The sequence below is a fragment of the Triticum dicoccoides genome, chromosome 4B, assembly GCF_002162155.2.
Source record: "Triticum dicoccoides isolate Atlit2015 ecotype Zavitan chromosome 4B, WEW_v2.0, whole genome shotgun sequence".
In the NCBI taxonomy this organism is placed as follows: domain Eukaryota; kingdom Viridiplantae; phylum Streptophyta; class Magnoliopsida; order Poales; family Poaceae; genus Triticum; species Triticum dicoccoides.
In genome coordinates this window covers 134,847,387-134,867,080 of record NC_041387.1, presented here as the reverse complement: position 1 = coordinate 134,867,080, position 19,694 = coordinate 134,847,387, and positions in this window count along the sequence as shown.

Sequence of the window (19,694 nt, the reverse complement as noted above, 5' to 3'; positions counted from 1 at the left end):
GCCCGGCTCAGGGCGGCGATGGCACCGGCTCTAGTGGCTGATTGCTTTATTCTTCAAACCTTTGTGGCAACACAAACATTTTCTCCAATACTTCCTTGATGAGGGAAAGTGGTTGCTTCTTATGGGAGGCAGCACAAACAACCCGTTGAGCACCAGTGTACACCTGCTCCACAAGGGTATACACAGCTTTAAGCCTTATGCGCATGTATTGACCCAACTTGGAGCTTCTGGAGCCTGCATCAACAGAGATATTGGTAAACCGGCTAATGATTGTGATACACTGATGGTACAAGTTGAAGTATTCTATTACTAACTGAAAATGGCAGTTGTCATTTTACTGATTTGACGCCTTAAGCCGGATAACTCGTCAGTCACTGGCTTAAGAGCAGCCTCAACATCTTCCGCTCTTTTTAATAGAGCCGTTTTCTCGGTCTCCCAGCCGGTTCTTTCAGCACTGAAGTCCCCTTCCAATTTTTCAATATCTTCTAAAGTGGTCTTCAGTTCTGATTTGGCCTTGGAAGTCTCAGTTTGCTAGGTTTGGATGTTCTGCCTCAGATCAGTGACTTGAGATTCCTTCATATTCAATTCAGCCTGCCACACAAAAATACAAGCAGTATGACATTATGATGATCATCTTATTAAAGTCCCAGGCATAATACAAGTATTTTACTTGGCACTTGGGGGCTAATGTACATTGCTCTTTTTGAAGACAATTCTATGATGACCCGGCTAAATTTCTATGACTATAACCGGTTCATGGGGCTACATATTTGGATTTTATTCAAAAAATATGATAAGTCTCGGCTTAGCCATGCTGATTAAGCCGGCCCTTGGGGGCTACATGTGCGAAATTGAGCACTATTATTTGAAGTCCCGGCTTAACTTTCCAGTTTAAGCCGGCCCTTGGGGACTATTTGTTTTTGATTCAGTAGTTACAAATTGTTATGACATGTCTACAAGATCAACCAGGATATTTAAGTCTACAACATATTCAAGTTTTTCATATTCAGTAGACTTGGCGGCTGACAGATATATACTTATATGAGAAGTTTTTGTTAGTGCTTACCTTAAAGCGCTCGTTCATGAGGTTGACCAGGCCGGCTTCAAAGTCACGCCTGGTGTGAAGGTGGTTTAGATAACCTGAATGAATCTCCTGAGCATTGAACTGGCTGTAACTTTCCAGGTCCAATTTCCACTTGCCCTTATCAACAGCTGAAATTTTTTCTTTGGCGCTGTGCTTGGATAAAACGGTGGGGTTGCCCGATGCTGTGTAAGCCGTCCCAGTGACTATTATGTATTTAGTCTCTTGAGCCGTCTGAGTGGGACTAGGCGGTGTAGCATGAGCCGGGTTGATATCCATGGAATCCATGGTGACATGGTGCTCTTCTGGCGGCGGGTCATCAGTGGCTGCTTCAGAGGTTTGATTGAAGTTTAAGGTATTGTCTGCTTCTCTGAGTCAGCTGCCTTGGGATCTTCTGTCGGTTTATTTACCTTACGTTTATTGTTGGGCTTGGCTACAACATTGAAAGTAAGACGCATGACAACATTAATATATCAATCGAGTAAGTGTTAAAACCAAACATGGTTAATGTTCTCACCCAGGAACGGTTTTGAATAAAGGAATCTGAGTTCCAGTTGAGTCGCCGGATGAGGAGTGAGAAGCTCCCTGGTATTTTGAATTAGAAAGGTTAAGGGGTTGTCGAATAAGACCGGTGATAACCCACAAGTATAGGGGATCCAATAGTTTTCGAGGGTAAGTATTTAACCCAAATTTATAGATTCAACACAAGGGGAGCCAAAGAATATTTGAAGGTATTAGCAGCTGAGTTGTCAATTCAACCACACCCGGAGATTAATTATCTGTAGAAAAATGACCAGTAGTAAAGTAGTTTGATAGTTTTGATAGCAGTGACAACATCAATGGTAACAGTAACCGTGATAGCAGTGATATTATAGCAGTAACAATAGCAGTAGCAACAGTAGTAACTTAGCAAAAACATTATATGATAAATTCGTAGGCATTGGATCGGTGACTTGTTGGATGATATTCATCATGTGACAGTTATAATCTAGGGCGATACCACACTAGCTCCAGTTCATCGATATAATGTAGGCATGTATTACGTAAATAGTCATACGTGCTTATTAAAAGAACTTGCATGACATCTTTTGTCCTACCCTCCCGTGCTAGCGGGGTCCATATTGGAAACTAAGGGATATTAAGGCCTCCTTTTAATAGAAAACTAGAACAAAGCATTAACACATAGTGAATACATGAACTCCTCAAACTACGGTCATCACCGAGAGTGGGCCCGGTTGTTGTCACTCTGGGGTTGTTGGATCATAACCGTAGTAGGTGACTATAACTTGCAAGATCGGATCTAGAACATGGATATAATGGTGATAACATAAACGGTTCAAATCTGAAATCATGGCACCCGGGCCCAACGTGACAAGCATTAAGCATAGCAAAGTCATAGCAACATCAATCTAAGAACATAGTGGATACTAGCTAGGGATCATGCCCTAACAAAACTAACTTGATTAATTATATAATGAATCTCATCCAACTCCTCACCGACCAGCGAGCCTATGAAGGAATTACTCACTCCCAGTGGGGAGCATCATGGAATTGGCGATGGAGATGGGTTGGTGATGACGAAGAACGAAGAGCCCCCTCTTCAGAGCCCCAAACAGACTCCATATCTGCCCTCCCGATGAAGAACAGGGCTTGGTGGCAGCTCCGTCTCGTGGACCGCAATAATTCTTTCTCCCTGATTTTTTTTCTGGAAATACGTGATTTTATAGTATTAGGGGGATCGTCTGCGGGGCCACCAGGTGGGGACAACCCACCTGGGTGCGCTAGGAGAGGGGGCACGCCCTGGTGGGTTGTGCCCACCCAGGTGCCCCTCTCCTGCTGGTCTTGGCACTAGAAATTCTTATTATTGATATAAAAAATCCTCACAATGTTTCGTTCCATTCTGAGAACTTCTATTTCTGCACAAAAACTACACCATGGTAGTTCTGCTAAAAACAACGTTAGTTCAGGGTTAGTTTCATTCAAATCATGCAAATTAGAGTCCAAAACAAGAGGAAAAGCGTGAGAAAAAGTCGATACATTGGAGACGTATCAACTCTCCCAAGCTTAAACCTTTGCTTGTCCTCAAGCAATTCAGTTGATAAACTGAAAGTGAGAAAGAAAACTTTTACGAACTCTTTTGCTCTTGTTTGCATCAATAAGCTTAAACAACACCCAGGTTTTCAGCCAACATTATAACTAATCATGCCAGCAATAACATTTAAATATTATAATGACTCATATCGATGACATAATCAGCTAGCGAGGAATAATAGAATTTCTCAAACAGCAATACGTTGTCAAAACAACCATGATATAATATGACAATAGTGGTATCTCGCTAACCCTTTCTGAGACCGCAAAACATAAATGCAGAGCACCTGCAAAGTTCAAGCAGCGACTAAACATTGTAATTCATGGTAGAAAAGATCCAGTCATGATGCACCCAACATGAGCTACACATAATGCAAAAATGATGACATATGTGCTCTACTTAGTTTCTGGTGCTTGTTTTAGAAGGTGGTGACACAACATAAAAGTAAATAGATAGTCCCTTCGCACAGGGAAGCAATGATTTGTAGAGGTGCCAGAGCTCAATTTTTAAAACAGAGATAAATGATATTTTGAGACACGCACCCTTCTTATTCACTTCACGACCATCAGTTATCAATATCTTCCATGCTAAGAAAGCTAGTGGCGGTTCCCAAGCGATAAAAGTAAAGGTTTTGACTCCATTGGGAGTTTTTGTTTGATTATTTCAGAGATGAACTCTTTTTCATGTTTGCAGTTTGGAACTGGGCATCCCTATTACCGCCCTTTTCTTGTGCGATGGCGAGTGAATAAACACTCGACCTGAGAATAACCCGCTTAGCATGGAAGATACTGACACCTCCTGTCGTTCCACGAATGATCCAGACACACAAAAAGGATAATTTTTAGAAGTTTTTAGAGGTGGCACATGCAAATTTACTTAGAACGGCAGGGTAATACCGCATATAGGTAGGTATGGTGGACTCATCTGGAATAACTTTGGGTTCAAGGTTTTTGATGTACAAGCAGAATTCCCACTTAGTAAAGACGAAGGCTAGCAATTTAGATTGAGAAGCGGCCAGCTAGAGAGCAACAACGATCATAACCATGCATTATGTGTAAGTAACATTGGACACTAGCATGAGTAGGATATGGACACCATGAACATAAATATCCTAGAGGGTATGTTGGTTTTGATTCAACTACATGCATGAACATGTGCCAAGTCAAGCGACTCGAACATTCAGAGGAGAATACCATATCATCATACTATATCACAATCATTTTAACGCTATGTTGTATCCAAGATAAATCATTATCAACTCCCAGCTACTTATGCATGGCATGAGAAACTATAATCTCTAATTGTCATTGCAAACATGTTTAATCAAAATGGGCTGAATCATGGATACTAGGTTAAACATATTTACAAAAACAGAACAAGTCGAGTTCATACCAGTTTCTCCCTGCCACGACCAGTTCATCGGATGTCGTCATTATTGCCTTTCACTTGCACGACCGAGCGATATGAAAATAATAATAGTGCAAGAGTGCCATGGACTAAGCTGGAATCTGCAAGACATTTTATTCAACGGGAGAAGACAAGGTAAAATGTGCTCTTTATTAGTTCAACAATTATTCATATGAGAGACACTCAACATTTTCATCGTGGTCTTCTCCTTGGTAAGACTCAAATAAAAAGAAAAGAAGTTCTGAGAAACACACTGAAATATTTTTGGAGTTTTTGGTTTTCTAGAACGGGCAAATAAAAGGGAAAAGAAAAAACGAGAAAAAACTATTTACACGGGAAAGCTCCCAACAAGCAAAAGAAGAACAAGGAAATCTTTTTGGGTTTTCTTTTTAATACTACTACTAAGCATGCATAGAAAGTAAATACTACAACTAATATTTTTGGTTTTTCTAAAGTTTTTCAAACGCACAAGAAGAAAGTAAGAAAATAAATCTAAGCATGGATGATACAATGAGAAACTGTGAACACTGACAAATGAAGTATGTGGACACGAATATAATGTCAGTGGAAACACGTACTCCCCCAAGATTAGGCCTTTGTCCTAACTTGGTAGTCGATCAGTAGCGTGGAGGGTAGAAGTCTGCATGGTAGCTCACAGAGGCTCTCGGTGCGGATGCCTCGACACACCGTGCTGCTACCACTGCTACGTTATGAGCTCGGGCTTCGCTCTAAAGAACAAAATATCTCCCTTGCTGTGATAATCAAAAAGAGCAAGCGCAGGCAAATGTGTGTGCACAACAGAGGTTTGGTTAAACAACAAATTATAAGTGAAGTCATGAATTTTTCCTTTGAGGATCTTATGGCTTTTTAAAGCCGCAAAATCTAAATACTGCGTGGGTAGGATAGGGTCAAAGGGTAAAGGTGAAACACCCGGCTCTTGTGCCAAATGTGTGGCATAAATTCCCCCATAGAACCAGCCACCGTTAGCATTATTCTGAAGTCTACGTGCAACAATCGTTCCAAGGTTATAGTTCCATTCACCAATGAGAGCGGTGTGAATGAGGCTCAAGTCTGGCGCACAAAGTATGCTACAGTCTTGCTTGCCTACTATGCATTTCCCGTTAAATAATGCAAAATACTGAATTGCGGGAAATTGGATGCTCTTTATTCTGCCTTGTGTCACTCCCCTATTTTCACTGTAATAAAGGATAGTCAAGAAAGACTCGTACTCAGCCCTCTATGGTTCAACAAGCGAACCCCAATATTGTAGTTTGCAATGGTAAGCAAACTTCTCCAGTGAGATGGTAAATGGATTATCATAAAGCTTAAAAGACACCCTAGACTCACGAGGTAAAAATGTAAATCCTTTGATAAATGACTCAGTGAGAAGTTGGCGTTGTTCACACTTATCTGAAAGGTAGGGACCGAGGCCAGCATTGTGAACATATTTCTCAAATTCCTCCTTAATGCCCACATGCACCATATATTCATGGCAAGGCCATAAGCATGTTTTGGTGGCGGCATCACGCGTGGAACTTTCACTTGGTTCCACATAAGACCGGCATGCATAACTGTTACTAGAAGATGCCCCCGAGGATCGTCTCGTCGAAGAGCTCCTTCCAAATAGGTTCATCGTGTCCGCGTACAATTTTCTGAAAATAAATATTTTGAGGTGACAAAAATTTGTCAACAAAACTTCACAAAATTGATAGCAACTACTCCTAGGGATACATAGAGGCCATAGCAAGCATTCAAACTACTTAGAACACTAAGAGTTCAACATGCAAGCTCATCTACAGTAGCACCAAGAGTAGCTAATTATTCAAAGTATAAACCACAAAAACAAAAATTAATTGGACAAATGGTGGAGTCACATACCAAGCAACAATCCCCCGAAACAATTTCGGAAACGGAGCTTCGAGCTAAGAGATCGAAATCCACGGGTTTGAGCTCAAGAACACGGGAGAGAGAGCAGTGTGGATTTTTTTTCTGAAGGTAAGTGATGATGTGGGCTAAAGAGATAAGTGAGGGGGGCCATGTGGGGACCACAACCCACCAGGGCGCGCCTGGGGGTCCTGGAGCGCCCAGGTGGGTTGTGCCCACCTGATGCACCCCCCTCTGGTATTATTTGCACCAAAAATTCATAAATATTCAGAAAAAAATGTACCAGGTTTTCAGAGCATTCTGAGGACTTTTATTTTTCGGTCATTTTTATTGCACGGGAAATTCAGAAAATAGAAAAAACATGGCATTTTATTTTATTTAACAAATAAAAGCAGGAAACAAAAAGTAGGGACAGAAGGTAGTGCTTACTAAATTCATCAACTTCATACCGCTCAAAAATGATTCATTAATAAGGTTGATCAGGTCTTATTAACAATCACTTTCGATTAGCATGAAACCGAAGAACTTTCGTAAATCACTAAGTTACCTCAATGGGGATATGCATTTCCCCAATAATAAGCATTTCATATTTCTTTTTGACAGTAGGTAGAGGTATTCGGAAACTTCCAATAGTGATTGTCGGAGATTTTTCAATAACATTAATACCATTCACTTGGAATTGTTTCTTCGGAAAGTGCACCGTATGCTCATTACCATTAGTATGAAAAGTGACCTTGCTTTTATTGCAATCAATAACAGCCCCTGCAGTATTCAAGAAGGGTCTACCAAGGATAATCAACATGTTGTCGTCCTCGGGTATCTCAAGGATAACAAAGTCAGTCAAAATAGTAACATTAGCAACAACAACAGGCACATCCTCACAGATACCGATAGGTATGACAGTTGATTTGTCAGCCATTTGCAAAGATATTTCAGTAGGTGTGAGTTTATTCAAGTCAAGTCTTTTATATAAAGAGAAAGACATAACACTAACACCAGCTCCTAAATCACACAAAGTAGTTTTCACATAATCCTTTTTGATAGAGCAAGGTATAGTTGGTATTCCCGGATCTCCAAGTTTTTTAGGTACTCCATCTTTGAAAGTATAATTAGCAAGCATAGTGGAGATTTCAGTTTCCGGTATTTTTCTTTTATTTGTGATTATATCTTTCATATACTTTTCATAAGGAGACATTTGAAGGATATCAGTCAAGTGAGTGCGTAAAAATACTGGCCTCAGCATTTCAGCAAAGCGTTCAAATTCTTCATCATCTTTCTTTTTAGTCTACTTAGGTGGAAAGGGCATAGGCTTTTGAACCCACAGTTCTCTTTACCGTGTTTTCTAGCAACAAAGTCTCTTTTATCATATCTTTTATTCTTAGGTTGTGGGTTATCAAGATCAACAGGTGGTTCTATCTCAACATCATTATCTGGTTCTTTATCATTATTTGGTTGAGTGTCTTCATGAACCTCATCATTGTCTTTTTCATTGTCACTAGGTGGATGTTCATTACCAGATTGAGTTTCAGCATCAGAGATAGAAGTTTCATTATCATTATCAGGAGGTTTGTCTATTTCAGGTTCACTAGGAGCATGCAAAGTCCCATCATTTCCCTTTTTCTTTTTCTTTTTAGAAGAACTAGGTGTAGTGGTGTTGTTCCTTTGAGAATCTTGTTCAATTATCTTTGGATGACCCTTAGGATAAAGTGGTTCCTGAGTCATTTTACCTCCTCTAGTTGCAACTCTAACAGCAAAGTCAAGTATATTATGATTCATTTCATCAAGTAATTCTCTTTGTGATTTAGCAACTTGTTCTAACTGGGTTTGAACCATAGAAGGATGTTTTACAACACCTCTAACATCATTTGAGATTCTAAATAACAAGTCACTCAAGCGAGCAATCATATCAGAATTATGTTTCAGTTGTTTCATAACATTTGCATTGAAGTGATCTTGCTTTCTAATGTAATTATCAAACTCATAAAGGCATTGACTAGGATGTTTATTATGAGGATCATCACTATCATGGAATTTCATTAAATATTTTACCTCTACCACCTTGGGTGGTGGTGGTGGTGCTTCAAGCCCATGTATTTCTTCGATATGTGGTAAATGTTTACCATCCTCGGCCTTAATACCTTTCTCCTTCATAGATTTCTTTGCCTCTTGCATATCTTCAGGACTGAGATATAATATACCCCTCTTCTTTGGAGTGGGTTTAGGCGGTGGTTCAGGAATAGTCCAATCATCATAATTTTTCAATATGTTATTCAATAATTCTTCAGCATGAGAAATAGTTCGTTCCCTGAAAACACAACTAGCACAACTATCTAGGAAGTCCCTAGAAGCATCAGTTAGTCCATTATAGAAGATATCAAGTATTTCATTTTTCTTAAGAGGATGATCAGGCAAAGCATTAAGTAACTGGCAAAGCCTCCCCCAAGCTTGTGGGAGACTCTCTTCTTTAGTTTGAACAAAGTTAAATATTTCCTGTAAGGCAGCATGTTTCTTATGAGCAGGAAAATATTTTCCAGAGAAGTAGTAAATCATATCCTTGGAACTACGCACACAACCAGGAGCAAGAGTATTGTAACAAGATTTAGCATCACCCTTTAATGAGAAAGGAAATAATTTGAGAATAAAGTAGCATCAAGTTTTCTCATCATGACTAAAAAGGGTGGCTATATCTATCGGATATCGGGTTCCGGCAAAACCCTTAAGGTTCAAACTCTGGGGTGCGCGCGAAGATCTTTCCCCTACCGATCCACGTCCCAACGCCTCGCTGCGAATCTAAGATACACGATGAACAACACAAGGGACACGGAGTTTATACTAGTTCGGGCCACTGTTGTGGTGTAATACCCTACTCTAGTTTGTGGTGTGGTGGATTGCCTCAGGGGCTGATGATGAACAATATAGAGGAAGAACAGCCTTGCGAGGGGTGTTCTTGGGCTGGTGCGGTGTTCTACTTAGGTGGGTTCGATCGCCTCTGGATCAGATGAGAACTCGATGCCCTCTACTGTGGTGGCTATATCTATATATAGAGGCCCTGGTCCTCTCCCCAAATATTGAGCGGGAAGGGAGCCAACAACGGCCATTTTGAAGGGGACCATCTAGTACAAGTTATCCTGACTAAAGTTGGTCTTCGGCTGCCAAAGGCACTGGCGATAATGCCGTCTTGGGCTCCACGGTGACCTCCGTCCTGCCGCTCTGCTGGTCCTGGTCTCGTTGCACCGAAATGGTAACCTTTGCTTGATGCCTCGGTACTCCGTGCCTGCACTTGCCCCCTTTGCATCAAAGAGGAAACGAGGACACTGCGCAGCCTGGCGCCCGCCTGGTCTTGATCGTCATGGCTTGCGTCACGAGCACCTCGTGAGGTTCCCCTGCCTTGATCTCTTCACCTCCTCGCGAGCCAGCCTGGTGAGGCTGCCCCAGAGGAAGCCTTGTGTCGTCCACCCCGCGAGGCTTGGCCCCTCGCGAGGGTCTTGAGTTTGGGTTGATGAAGATGGGCCGTACTGGGCCACTACTTGAGCCGCACCGTAGGCAGGCAAGTCTGGGGACCCCCGTTCCCAGTAGCCCCCGGGCCCAAGGTGCACTTGGACTTGGCTTAGCAGCGAAGCGAAAGGGTAAGTGCAGAGCGCCATGGGCCCCAACAGCCTGTGGCCTTGGTCGCCGCGTGGCGGTTGATTGGACATGGGCGTCTCCGCTTCCCCACGCTCCCCCAATATGCGCCTCGCTAGGCGGCCACAAGATCGTACACAGTTATTCCCTCCTTGCTGCCCACGAGCTTCCCATTCCCCTTTCTTCCTTGAACCTTTGCTTCCACCTCCAATCTGAACTGAACTCTGCCTCTTTCTGTTGCCATGGCGCCAACAAAAAGGGAAAAAGGGAAGAAGCCTTCACCTTCGGCCAGCTCGCCTCCGGAAATCGCGCCCGCCGTCAGCCGGTCGTTAATACTCAATCCGGAGGCCTTGGACAAGGTCCGCTCTGCCCTCGCCTCTAGCTTCAACGAGTGCGGAAGGACGACGGCTTGGCCTGCGTCCCATGCCTCCTTCGACAGGATCATCACGGAGGTTTGGTTCTTTGCCGACGCCCTGTGGGCTGGCCTGATTCCTCCCTTCTCTGCCCTCTTCAATGTGGTGCTTTCCCACTACCAGAACCATATGATGCATCTTGACCCCCAATCTATTACTCTTCTTGCTATCTTCGCTTTTGTCTGTGAAGCCATGGTGGGCATTGCCCCTTCCGTTGCCTTCCTGCGCCACTTCTTCTCTCTGCGCCTGACTGACCCTTCGCAGTGCTCGGGGTGCGTGAGCTTCCAGGCTGTGCCGGAGACGGCCTCCTCGGGGATTGATTTTGGTCTTCCACCTTACATGAGCGGGTTCCGGGAGCGATGGCTGTACATGGATGTCAGGGTGCCCAGCCCCCTGCTCGCGCATCCGACATTGCCTGCTATCCCCAATCCGGGCTGGGGTCACGAGAGGCTCGCAAGCCCCCATCTTGCCTTTATCTGGCGCCGATTCGAGAGGTTGAGGAAGCTTGGCGTGACTGCGCCCAAGGTGGTGAAGGAGTTCCTCCAGTGTTGCATCGCCCCCCTTCAGCGCCACTCTCGACCGATGTGGACCCTAACTGGGCATCAAGACTGTATGAGGCTTCAGGAGGGGGATCTTGCGCCTGAAACGCTGAGGAAGTTGCTAAAGGTCCTGACTGGCGACCCCTCTCCGAGCGACATCCGACATGGGGGCGGCCTCCTGTATCTTTGCTCGGGCAGGGCCGAGTTTGCGAGGAAGATGCCCTGCTTCGACGAATGGGGGTTGTGCCCAGCTGACCTCGTGGGGCCCCACAAAAATCCAGTTGTCGTGGTTCCTCCCCCCATCGCCCACGTCGATCTTGCCTCAGGAGGTGGTGCAGGGAGGCAAGCATCGTCGGGGCTGGGGGATCTGGTGCCGAAATGCCGATGTCACGTGGGGCTCCTGAGGCGTCATCCTCTGAAGCTTGCGAAACCTGTCCCGAGATGGTAGTTGATGAGGGGACGCAACCTGCGGCTCCCCAGGCCGAAACTCCCGAGGCCTCGGCAGGCCACCAAGAGGTGGTACCTGATCGCTCCCCCCAACCTGGCTCCCGTGATGCAAGTCGCCTTGGTGCTTCTTCATCCATGCCACGCGCCGGCCCTCACGTCGGGAGCTTGGGTCGGTTCCGCATAGACTTTGACGCTCTCCACAAGAGGAAGGAGGCTTCGAGTGGCAGTGATCGCCCCTGCCGCCCGTTGAAGCACAAGAAGTACTTCGCCATGGACGAGTAAGTTCCTCCTTCTTGTAACTCCTTATTCGCTATTCCCTTCACTGACTGTGGCCCTTCAGGATCCCTCCTGCCGAGCCTGTGGAGCCGGCCAAGAAGCCACCTTCCCAGGCTTCATCTTCATCGCTGACCTTGAGCGTCCCGAGCCCGCACGCTACCCCCGACATGAGTTCGACTAGAGAGGCGGGCCAACCCGTGGTGTGCCTTGAGCCTGTGCGCTCGCCGTTTTTCCTTCGTGAGCTTGCCCGAGGTACAACCAGCTTTCCCCGGGCTCCTCCCCTTATTATGGATGGCGAGTGGTTGAAGTCGATCTTTGGGTCCTCTTCTGGAAATGGATCAGCGCCGGGATGGGTTCCTCGCGGAGCCCGTCCGACAATCGTGGGGGCGCCAGCCCCCAGCCCCCTGCCAAGAGGGGGCGAACCACTTCAGGGCCATCCACCGATGCCGACGGCGGAGGACGATGTTGACGACGTGCTCAAGCATGCGCGGGAGCGCAGTGCCATCCGCCAAGAGTTTCTCCGGAAGGCGACGGACGTGATGAGCCAGCTCGATGGAGAGCTTGCGGATGCAGACACGTGTCTTGAAGCCGAAGGTCTGTGGCTGGTCGAGGAGCAGCGCAAGCTGAAGGTGGCCGTCAGTCTTGCATGCCACCAGCGTGATCTTGACAATGCAAAGGCTGAAGCATCTCTTGTGGCCTCGCGAAAGGCCTGCTCCCGAGCCATTGAGGAGGCTAAAGAGGCAGACTGACGACGCGAGATCGCGGAGGAGTGAGCATGGGAGCTCCAAGCCTGGTGCAATTCCCTGGAGCAGCAAGTGCCAAGCTGCCTTTGCATCGCTGAAGGGGACGCCCATCAAAGAGGAGTAGCTCCGCAAGCGTGAGGAAGCGCTGACGCTGGAGGCTACCGAGCGCAACCTCGATCTTGAACAGTTGGAGACGAGGGAGCGCCAAGTTACCCAGGCGGAGGACGATGTCGGCGCGCGGGAGGTCCGAATCCAAGAAGAGATCAACCGCCGCGTGGCGGCAGCTCGCGCGGGTCTTGAGCGCGAGTATGACGAGAGGTTGGAGCTGATCAAGGCTGAGGCTGCGGGCAGGACCGCCGCTCTTAGGACCAAGCTGACTGAAGCGATGCAGCGTGCTGAGGCCACCGCAGCTGCCCTAGTCACGGCGCAGGCTGAGTTGTCCTCCTCCCGCGCCGAGCTGCTTCTCCTCCAATGGAGGGTAGATGACGCCGAGTCCGTTGTGCGGCGGAACGAAGATGAGATTCGCCAGCGGCAGATGCTGGAGCACATGCATGGACCCATGCTCCGAACACTCAGGGAAAGGGCCAACGCGGCCTTGGGCAATATCTGCGACGCGATCGCCGAGCAACCTCACGTGACCAACTACGCTGGTAATCTCCAGTTCTTCACTGACATGGTGACGCATCTGGAGAATTGCTCTGAGAGAGCTCGTCAGCTTGTCGAGGAGAGGAGCCGCGGCCTACTCGCGCGTGCGTTCTCCCATGTCTTCAGCCATCTTCAGAATATCGACCCCCACTTTGACTTTGATGCCGCCATTGCCCCGGTGTCCGAGGCCATCCGAGGCGACCTAGCACGGTGGGTGGAGGACAATGTGGATGCACTTGTCCGGGCCTTCACCTCTGATGATGACGGGGTGGTAGTTGCTGCGGATGAAGGTGACGTGGTGAACAACAGTGAAGATGGCGCCAACGACGGCGATGGTGAAGCCAGTGACAGCGACAGTGGCGCCAACGGCGCTTCCGGAGGCGACCAAGAGGATGTGGTGAGCAACATGTCTGATTGATCCCGCGCCCACCTGCTGTTCATCCTGCGTGGGAAAAGCTCGGGCATGGCCCTGAAGGTTTTAAGAGCATTTTGGGAGGGGGAGCCCCTCATGTAAAAAGGACTATTGTCCATGCGTTGGTAAGGACGACGCCGAATGGGCGCCCGCACAACGTTACATGCCCTGCGATGAGTTGGTTGCTGTGATTTTACCTTTATCCTGGGTGAGCCTCGAGTAGGCTTGTGGTGACTCTCCGCGGGTCTCTTGGGAGACCTATTGACCATGTGGTGAGAGCCTTGCGAGAGCGAGTGCCGGCCGCAGGACGGCATGCACGTGCGTGCTGAGCCCAGCCCCGCCCGCGAGTGGCTCGCAAGGGGGAGGCAGCTAGTGTGAATTCCAACTTGAGCAGAAACCGAAACACGAGAAAGCACGCGAACAAGACAAGTCACCCCTCCCCGCATACGCAAACACAAATTCAACTTCAACTTAAATCTGAGGCGAGAAAGTTTGACCACACAAAAGGAAGCAAAAACAAAAGGCCGCGTCCGGCACCTAGTCTAGTCTTTGACGTCTTCACACTAGCACGGAGCTAAGTGCTAACACTGGGCATGGGAGGGAGCCCCCGAGGACCGAGGGTGGCTCTCCGGAGACTCCGGGGTGTGTACATCCCCAACTCGTTATTACGTGAGAGTGTCACGGGCGGCGAGCTTCAGAGGCACTATGCCTTCTTCACAAGTACTGGCCTTGCTTCATATCGCCAGATGAGGGCCCCGCCTTGCGCCACCCTCGACCACCATTGACGGCGACCGGAAACCAAGGACGACGCCAATGGGGTAAAGGGGATGCCAGCGGTTCCCCCGACGACCACGGGTCCTCTGTCGGGGGCAGGCCTTGCGACACCTCCCTAGCAGAGGGCCTACCTCCGAGAAACACCTTGCTCCGCGCGCCGTGGGGAGGGGCCTGGCTCCCGGCCCCTCTCCTGCAGCCCCCAATGCCCTCCTCCTGAGGGGAGGGAGGCTACCGCACTAGGGCAGCCTTCCGCTGCAGTGACCTGGACTTCCTGCGACCCATGGTTAGCATAAGCTTGTTCCTGAGGATTAGCGGTACCTGATAGCTGCTGTTGCCGGCGTGGTTAGCGAGGCTTCCTTGAGGCTCCTGAAAGGGCTCGGCTTCTGGCATCACTTCCTCCCAGCCTGGCCCGAGGAACGAGCCGTGGTCTTCTTCCAGTGCGTATTCCCGATCCACCATGTGGGGCACGTAAGCCTCCGAGGTCGCCGCCCCAAAGGCTTCGCCATAGTGCCCCATGCTCCACGTGGTTTGGCTCGAAGCACCATCTTGGGGGTGGTAGGGCGGCGGCCGTCCGGGGCATAGGCAGCAATGCACATGCCCTTGCTTATCAGGGGCAGTGCTGGTACAGCTTGTCGCCCGGCGCTGATGGCCAAGCTGGTGTTGATGAAGCCTTGAGGTACGCCTGAGGGCGCACGGGCATGGATGGGCCTGCCGTGTGATCCGCCCGGGGCCTGGGGTGGAAGCTGGACGCAGAAAGGGGACGCCCTTGAAGCAGCGGCATCCAGGAGCTCGGCGACACGCTCCAGCAGCACGTCATGGCTGCTACCTTGTAGCCTGCACCGTAGCAGCCCTCGAGCCACCGTGAGTGCGGCCTTCATGTTTGCCTGCTCCCGTCAGGTGTGCGGTGCTATGGCCGCGGCGTGGTTTGAGGCCCTTGCTACTGATCGTACCTGTCGGAGGGTGAGGGCAGGCGGCACTTGACCGCGTCGCCCGCGCCCCGTAGCATTCTGCGGAGCGCGGGCTGCCTGAGGCGCGGGGTGGAGGTCACCTTTGGCAGGCAGCGCGGCGTGGACAGGCCATGCCGCCCAGCGGTCAACGTTGGCCATCGGGTCGCCGGACATGGATGCGACGAAGCAGTAGAACGCAGGACGACGGAAGAAAGATTTCGGCGCACCCCTACCTGGCGCGCCAAATGTCGGATATCGGGTTCCGACAAAACCCTTAAGGTTCCAACTCTGGGGTGCGCGCGAAGATCTTTCCCCTACCAATCCACCTCCCAACGCCTCGTTCCGAATCTAACTATACAATGAACAACACAAGGGACACGGGGTTTATACTAGTTCAGCCCACCATTGTGGTGTAATACCCTACTCTAGTTTGTGGTGTGGTGGATTGCCTCAGGAGCTGATGATGAACAGTACAGAGGAAGAACAGCCTCGCGAGGGGTGTTCTTGGGCTGGTGCGGTGTTCTACTTAGGTGGGATCGATCACCTCTGGATTAGATGAGAACTCGATGCCCTCTACTGTGGTGGCTATCTCTATATATAGAGGCCCTGGTCCTCTCCCCAAATATTGAGCGGGAAGGGAGCCAACAACGGCCATTTTGAAGGGGAAAATCTAGTACAAGTTATCCTGACTAAAGTTGGTCTTCGGCTGCCAAAGGCACTGGCGATGACGCCGTCTTGGGCTCCACGGTGACCTTCGTCCTGCCGCTCTGCTGGTCTTGGTCTCGTTGCACCAAAATGGTAACCTTTGCTTGATGCCTCGATACTCCGCGCCTGTGCTTGCCCCCTTTGCACCAAAGAGGAAACGAGGACACTACGCAGCCTGGCGCCCGCCTGGTCTTGATCGTCATGGCTTGCGTCACGAGCACCTCACGAGGTACCCCTGCCTTGATCTCTCCGCCTCGTCGCGAGCCAGCCTGGTGAGACCACCCCTGAGGAAGCCTTGCGTTGTCCGCCCCATGAGGCTTGGCCCCTCGCGAGGGTCTTGAGTTTGGGTTGTTGAAGATGGGCTGTACTGGGCCACTACTTGAGCCATGCCGCAGGCCGCTGATAACCCACAAGTGTAGGGGATCGCAACAGCTTTCGAGCGTAGAATATTCAACCCAAATTTATTGACTGGACACAAGGGGAGCCAAAGAATATTATTGAGTATTAGTAGTTGAGTTGTCAATTCAACCACACCTGGATAAATTAGTATCTGCAACAAAGTATTTAGTAGCAAAGTAGTATGATAATAAAGGTAACAGTGGTAAAAGTAATATTTTTGGGTTTTGTAGTAATTGTAACAATAGCAACGGAAAAGTAAATAAGCAAAGCACAATATGTGAAAAGCTCGTAGGCAATGGATCAGTGATGGATAATTATGTTGGATGCGATTCCTCATGTAATAGCTATAACATAGGGTGACACAGAACTAGCTCAAATTCATCAATGTAATGTAGGCATGTATTCCGTATATAGTCATACATGCTTATGGAAAAGAACTTGCATGACATCTTTTGTCCTACCCTCCCGTGGCAGCGGGGTCCTTACGGAAACTAAGGGATATCAAGGCCTCCTTTTAATAGAGAACCGGAACAAAGCATTAGCACATAGTGAATACATGAACTCCTCAAACTACGGTCATCACCGAGAAGTATCCCGATTATTGTCACTTCGGGGTTGCCGGATCATAACACATAATAAGTGACTATAGACTTGCAAGATAGGATCAAGAACACACATATATTCATGAAAACATAATAGGTTCAGATCTGAAATCATGTCACTCGGGCCCTACTGACAAGCATTAAGCATAGCAAAGTCATAGCAACATCAATCTCATAACATAGTGGATACTAGGGATCAAACCCTAACAAAACTAACTTGATTACATGGTAAATCTCATCCAATCCATCACCGTCCACCAAGCCTACGATGGAATTACTCACGCACGGCGGTGAGCATCATGAAATTGGTGATGGAGGATGGTTGATGATGACGACGGCGACGAATCCCCCTCTCTAGAGCCCCGAACGGACTCCAGATCAGCCCTCCCGAGAGAGATTAGGGCTTGGCGGCGGCTCCGTATCATAAAACGCGATGAAACTTCCTCTTTGATTTTTTTCTCCGTGAGGGAATATATGGAGTTGGAGTTTAGGTCTGCGGAGCCTCAGGGGGGCCACGAGATAGGGGGGCGTGCCTAGGGGGGTGGGCTCGCCCCCCACCCTCATGGACAGGGTGTGGGCCCCCTGGTCTTGATTCTTTCGCCAGTATTTTTTATATTTTCCAAAACTTGCCTCCGAGGATTTTCAGGACATTCCGAGAACTTTTGTTTTCTACACATAAAACAACATCATGGCAGTTTTGCTGAAAACAGCGTCAGTCCGGGTTAGTTTAACTCAAATCATGCAAGTTAGAGTCCAAAACAAGGGCAAAAGTGTTTGGAAAAGTAGATACGTTGGAGACGTATCAACTCCCCCAAGCTTAAACCTTTGCTTGTCCTCAAGCAATTCAGTTGATAAACTTAAAGTGATAAAGAAAAACTTTTACAAACTCTGTTTGCTCTTGTTGTTGTAAACATGCAAAGCCAACATTCAGGTTTTAGCAAATATTATGAACTAACCATAGTCACAATAACACTTAGGTCTCACAATCACTCATATCAATGGCATAATCAGCTAGCGAGCCATAATAATAAAACTCGGATGACAACACTTTCTCAAAACAATCATAACATGATATAACAAAATGGTATCTCGCTAGCCCTTTCTAAGACCGCAAACATAAATGCAGAGCACCTTTAAAGATCAAGGACTGACTAAACATTGTAATTCATGGTAAAAGAGATCCAGTCAAGTCATACCCAATATAAATCAATAGTAATGAATGCAAATGACAGTGTGCTCTCCAGCGGGTGCTTTTTAATAAGAAGGTGATAACTCATCATAAAAGTAAATAGATAGGCCCTTCGCAGAGGGAAGCAGGGATTTGTAGAGGTGCCAGAGCTCAATTTTAAAATAGAGATTGAATAACATTTTGAGTGGCATACTTTCACTGTCAACACAACAACTATGAGATGGATGTATCTTCCATACTACATGCATTATAGGCAGTTCCCAAACAGAATGGTAAACGTTTATACTCCCCCACCACCAACAACAACCGTGTAAGAGTTTTGTTTAATTATATTTATTTTCTTTGATCTTTTTGGATCATGGGACTGGGCATCCCGGTTACCGGCCCTTTCTCGTGAATGAGGAGCGGAGTCCACTCCTCCTGAGAATAACCCACCTAGCATGGAAGATATAGGCAGCCCTAGTCGAAACATGACCTGCTCGAGCATACAAAACAGAATTTCATTTGAAGGTTTGGAGTTTGGCACATACAAATTTACTTGGAACGGTAGGTAAATACCACATATAGGAAGGTATGGTGGACTCATATGGAACAACTTTGGGGTTTAAGGAGTTTGGATGCACACGCAGTATTCCCGCTTAGTACATGCGAAGGCTAGCAAAAGACTGCAAAGCGACCAACTGAGAGAGCGACAACATTCATAAATATGCATTAAAATTAATTCACACCGAGTACAAACATGAGTAGGATATAATCCACCATGAACATAAATATCATGAAGGCTATGTTGATTTGTTTCAACTACATGCGTGAACATGTGCCAAGTCGAGTCACTCAATTTATTTAAAGGAGGATACCATCCCATCACACCACATCATAATCATTCTAATAGCATGTTGGCACGCAAGGTAAACCATTATAACTCATAGCTAATCAAGCATGGCACAATCAACTATAATCTCTAAACGTCATTGCAAATATGTTTACTTCATAATAAGCTGAATCAGGAACGATGAACTCATCATATTTACAAAAACAAGAGAGGCCGAGTTCATACCAGCTTCTCTCATCTCAATCAGTTCATCATATATCGTCATTATTGCCTTTCACTTGCACGACCGAACGGTGTGTATAATAATAATAGTGCACGTGCATTGGACTAAGCTGGAATTTGCAAGCATTCAACTCAAGAGAGAAGACAAAGTAATATGGGCTCTAAGTTAAATAAACAATCATGCATATGAGAGCCACTAAACATTTTCATTATGGTCTTCTACTCTTGACCCCCAAAAGAAATAAAATAAAATAAAACTGTTTACACGGGAAAGCTCCCAACAAGTAAAAGAAGAAGATTGAGAAATCTTTTTTTGGGTTTTCATTTTAACTCTACTACAAGCATGGAAATTAAACTAACTATTTTTTTTGGTTTTTCTTAAGGTTTATCAAACACACAAGAAGAAAACTGGAAAAAGAAAATTAAACTGGCATGTATAATACAATGAAAGAGTATGAGCACCG